Below are 6,000 nucleotides of genomic sequence, written 5' to 3'. Positions count from 1 at the left end.
TCCTTGGCTTGGTTTGAAGCCTCTACTTGAGATTATGTTTTAAATCATATGCTGTATGTGCAGTGCATGCGTATGATGCATTTTCCAGTTAGGAATGAAAAGACTTGTGGGAAAAAAAACATGTGGAATAGCTGTTCTGATAGCTCCATGCTCTTTATAATCTGTAGAAATAGGAATCATGTTAACATCTTGTCTGAGGCATTTCTTTGTGGCGTAATCACTTAAGTGAAAACAGCAAATCTTACATTTTTGTCACCTGACAGTCGTTTCCAACAGTGATGCCACAGGAGCAGGGTTTTGCCAGCAGGGGGAGCCACTCGCATTCATAATAGCATCTTTATCTGATTCAATGAGCCCCTTTCTATATTAATATATTTAATGTTTTTCCCTTCATACAACCGTATCTACATATTAAAAATGCTTCAAATGACAAAAACACATTTACAAGACAATTCAGGGAATTTATGTAAGAAGAAGAGGCAAACTCCCAACACATAAGCGATGTACAGTGATAGATCTGGCTAGCATCAGGCTTCAGGGGGTGTTTTGTTTATGTTGTCACAGGCAATTTCATGGTTGTTCAGAATTCTTTTTCTGCTAGTTCTCTGCAGCAGAGCACATGTCGTATTATACATCTAGGTGCCCCTCTGCAGAGCCACTTAGTCCACATAGTAATTTTACTGTATCGTCATATATAAACAAACTGAAGTCACCTTTTGCAGCAAGAAGCATGGAAGCAAATACATGCGAGTGAAAAAAAATGTGCATGAAGTGTAGGAAAATGTGTGCGCATATATGAGTACGCATGTAAGTCAGGTCTGAAGTGATCAGTAGCAGCAACAGTCTACTACAGTCTGTGGAGTTTAAGCCCGAAGGTGGTGAGTGGAGTCAAAGCTGCAAGTTTGAGGGTGTTTTGTAAGGTGTTCCAGTGGTTAACTGCTGCAAAGCGAAAGGAGTTAGGGCCAAAAATAGTAGAAGTACTGTGGATGCTTGATGCAATTCCCTAGACCTAGAGCGATATGAATTATGGGTGAGGTGAAGAAGAGCAGACAGGTAGGGAGGTGTCTTACCCAGAACTGACTTATAAACAAAATGAAACCAATAGTGAAGCCGCTCACCAGTTTTGACTCACAGTAACTGATTTGCACCCATCCTCTAAATTCAAGAGCTCCAAAGACTTGCAAAGCACCTTATAATTATATTTTATGCTGTTTTTTTTATAACTTAAATTTATAATCCATCTGTATTGAGTTAATACTGTGGTGGCAGCAATTTTGTAAAACATGCTAATTATTATGTTTGAAGCGTCTGTGTGCATTTGTTCTTTATTTTTACTCACTAGTTTAAAGATGATGCTTTGCGACGTCACCTTTTGTCATTTATTTTCTGTATTTAGCAGTAAAATGTCAGTGAAGCACATTTACCTCATCTAACGTACATTCAACTGTAATATAAGACTCCAACATTTTAAAAGCTACACTATCCTACACAAGAAATGCACGAGGAATCCTTTTCCTGTGCTATGCATTATGACTAAATATTGTGGAAATTTTGAGATCTTTTAGGACTTGTATTGAAGTTATGCCAGGTTGAACCACTTTGTGTTTGTGATGAGAAGCTGACAGTGAAATAATGAATGAAATCCAACACATAAAAAGTCACTAATAATGAAAATGCTAACATACTGCTGTTTTAATACACAAAGCTGAGTTTTATCTCAGATCCATATTTCAAACTGTGTTGTTTGTTCATATCTTGTGTTGTAAAGTCTCTTTAATGAAGCACACACCTGCAGACCAGAATGCTGCAGACTTTCACTGAAGTTCAAAAGCTAAAACAAGCAATGAACCTCATGTAATCCCTCAAATATATTAAAATGTGCCACTATATATGAGTTGCACACACAGGTTAATTGTGAAGGTGTGTATTGGACACAGGCTGTGGTGAATTGTAGCTGCTGATTGTCACGTGTACACAGCAACTCGCCTCTTCTTCCAGCAGATGATGAAAAGAGTTTCTGCAGACCCATGCGCTGGACTCTGACATTAACCGGGACAGTAACTGCCTCACATTGATTGCAGTCCTCTGAGCAACGTCTCCCATGACCTCCCAGAGCCGCTCACCACCGTGAACAAGGACAGTTCAACCATTCGTTGGTTGTAAATCATGTGATAAACTACACAGTATATTCCCTATGTCTGCTAGTGAAGGCTGAAATGTGTCGGTTTCGCTTTAGTTGTGATGCTAGCGGCGTTTTTTTTCTGAAGGACAGTGGTGCTGCTCATGCTGTTTTGCTGTTTCTGCTCGTGAAACACTTTGAGCTTCGACCTTGACAGAACTCACTTGGTTAACGCTGCAGCCTTTTCGAAATGGCAACAACATCCATACTTCAGTCAATATCTGGGGAGGAAAGCGTTGGGAAGTGAGGGAAGAGTTGGAAGAAATATTGAAATCCTTCACTTCACAACTGAAAATGATGCACTTGAAAATACGAGCTCTGTAAAAATTGATTTTTAGCTTCCTCTGTTGTCCAGACATTCTGCATCCAGAGTGAAATGTGAAAACAGTTTTATGTTATTCAGAAACATCCTGCACAATACACAGCTTAACCATCAGTGCAACTTGGGAGATTTTATGGTAATACACACGTGGACAAAATTGTTGGTACCCCTCAGTTAAAGAAGGAAAAACCCACAATTCTCACTGAAATCACTTGAAACTCACAAAAGTAACAATAAATAAAAATTTATTGAAAATTAAATAATCAAAATCAGCCATCACTTTTGAATTGTTGATTAACATAATTATTTAAAAAAACAAACTAATGAAATAGGGCTGGACAAAAATGATGGTACCCATAACTTAATATTTTGTTGCACAACCTTTTGAGGCAATCACTGCAATTAAACGATTTCTGTATTTGTCAATGAGCGTTCTGCAGCTGTCAACAGGTATTTTGGCCCACTCCTCATGAGCAAACAGCTCCAGTTGTCTCAGATTTGATGGGTGTCTTCTCCAAATGGCATGTTTCAGCTCCTTCCACATATGTTCAATGGGATTCAGATCTGGGCTCATAGAAGGCCACTTTAGAATAGTCCAACGCTTTTCTCTCAGCCATTCTTGGGTGTTTTTGGCTGTGTGTTTTGGATCGTTGTCCTGTTGGAAGACCCATGACCTGCGACTGAGACCAAGCTTTCTGACACAAGGCAGCACATTTCTCTCCAGAATGCCTTGATAGTCTTCAGATTTCATCGTACCTTGCACACTTTCAAGACACCCTGTGCCAGATGCAGCAAAGCAGCCCCAAAACATTACTGAGCCTCCTCCATGTTTCACCGTAGGGACAGTGTTCTTTTCTTCGTATGCTTGGTTTTTGAGTCTATGAACATAGAGTTGATGCGCCTTACCAAAAAGCTCCAGTTTGGTCTCATCTGTCCAAAGGACATTCTCCCAGAAGCTTTGTGGCTTGTCAACATGCATTTTTGCAAATTCCAGTCTGGCTTTTTTATGAGTTTTTTTCAGCAGTGGTGTCCTCCTTGGTCGTCTCCCATGAAGTCCACTTTGGCTCAAACAACGACGAATGGTGCGATCTGACACTGATGTACCTTGGCCTTGGAGTTCACCTTTAATTTCTTTGGAGGTTGCTCTGGGCTCTTTGGATACAATTCCAACGATCCGTCTCTTCAATTTGTCATCAATTTTCCTCTTGCGGCCACGTCCAGGGAGGTTGGCTACTGTCCCGTGGGTCTTGAACTTCTGAATAATATGAGCCACTGTTGTCACAGGAACTTCAAGCTGTTTAGAGATGGTCTTATAGCCTTTACCTTTAAGATGTTTGTCTATAATTTTTTTTCGGATGTCCTGGGACAATTCTCTCCTTCGCTTTCTGCTGTCCATGTTCAGTGTGGTACACACCTTTTCACCAAACAGCAGGGTGACGACTTGTCTCCCTTTAAATAGGCAGACTGACTGATTATGAGTTTGAAAACACCTGTGATGTCAATTAAATGACACACCTGAGTTAATCATGTCACTCTGGTCAAATAGTTTTCAATCTTTTATAGAGGTACCATCATTTTTGTCCAGGCCTGTTTCATTAATTTGTTTTTTTAAATAATTATGTTAATCAACAATTCAAAAGTAATGGCTGTTTTTGATGATTTAATTTTCAATAAATTTTTATTTATTGTTACTTTTGTGAGTTTCAAGTGATTTCAGTGAGAATTGTGGGTTTTTCCTTCTTTAACTGAGGGGTACCAACAATTTTGTCCACGTGTGTAATTATCCGTAAGTGGTGATTTCCAGTAAGAATATATAGAACTTTCTATTTCAGCAGCAATTAAATGCATCAGACTTTACACTTTTATTCCTATCTATATGATGAAGGTTGATATAGAAGGATTTGTTCATGCATCAATCACAACCGGCTTTAAAGAAGATGGATTTTTCTAAAAATGTGGCGATAAAGATTTTCTGATTTATAGAGCAATAAAGAACAATACTTAAAGATTTGTTTCATTTTGTCTATTTTACTCTATAGACTTTTAATCAATACATTGATCAATCACACAATTAGTCAGTCAGACTTTATTTTTAACACTTAGATGCATAAGTGGGTCAAAAATGATGCGGTGAGGTCATTTTGTTGCAATATCTTTGTAATGAAAAGTTTTTATTTCATGTAATTTTCCAGCTATTCCTCAAAAAGCACATTCTTGATCTCGTCCCATTTTATTTTTTAAGTCCCCTTTTATACTTTTAAAGAAATTATACTATTTTTATAACTACCTCAAGTTGTAAATCACTGATAATGTCATATAAGAGGTGATGCACAAACCTAAAGGGCTGGAGAGCGGCAACAACGGGAGGAAAAGAGCGGGAAAATGTCAACAACACGGATGTTGATATTCTTCTGTTGCTGTTCTGTGTAATATTCTTCTTTTCCAATTATCAAAATGTTCAAAATCTGTTCTAAAGTGAAAAATAAACATATTTCAGACATGAAATCATTCTTGTGTGGACAAAAATATAACACAAACAAATAATACTAATTATTATTCTTAACCAAAATTACAAAAAAAAAAATAGCATAAAAAGACATTGATTCTCATATGAGTCATTTTTGATCCACTAATGGAAGAGCATACAGTCCAATCAGTCTTGCATAAACATTGTGCTGCGAATCAAGGACTCAATAAAAATAGGGACTGAAGAATAAACTGTCAAAAATAAACAGGTGCAATAAAGAAACACCAGAGACAGGATACGGCAAAAAATTCAGAGTAGCAAAATAAGACAATAACAGAATAGTGAAGTGTTAAAAGACATAAAATACACCAAAATGTAGAAATAAATACACAAATAAATAGGGAAACACATAACAAATATAAAAAATGCTAAAATAAATCATGACATTGAATCAATTAAAAGCAGGATTAAAAATATAAACCTTGAGTTTTCTGTTAAAAATATGCAAACTCTTTCCTGCCCTCAGGTGTTCCAAAGTGGTGGAGCATAAAAATAAAAAAGGAGCTCTCACTGTGGGTTTTTGGATAATTTAAAAAAAAAATGCTACCAGAAGACCTGAGGGTTTGAGTCTGATAAATAAGTAGATTAAGAGGTTTGTAAACCAATAAAAAAGATAGACAGGGCAGAGACTTTTAAAATTGGTAAAATATATCTTAACTTCCGGTTAACTTATATTATCTTTCAGGGTGTTTCTGTACTACCTCGAGAGAACAAACTGACTCGTCAGATTTTCCCTTGTTAACTTGCAGATGCAGTTTCAGGTTGAATTTCTTTATCAGTGACAAAGATTTCAGTTTTATACTTATTAAGCTGCAAAAAATTCTCTACCAACCATAATAAAATAATACCTTAGTTGCATATTTCAGCATTAAATTTCTAAAAACTTGCAATACGTAAAGTAATTGTTTTAATGTAAGTAATAACTTCCATAGTGATTCCTATTAGTTATTATTTTTTCTTGTAGTGTTTTTT

Source organism: Acanthochromis polyacanthus, chromosome 7 (assembly GCF_021347895.1).
Source record: "Acanthochromis polyacanthus isolate Apoly-LR-REF ecotype Palm Island chromosome 7, KAUST_Apoly_ChrSc, whole genome shotgun sequence".
In the NCBI taxonomy this organism is placed as follows: Eukaryota; Metazoa; Chordata; class Actinopteri; family Pomacentridae; genus Acanthochromis; species Acanthochromis polyacanthus.
The sequence above is the reverse complement of the archived record's forward strand: the minus strand, read 5'-3'. Positions refer to the sequence as shown.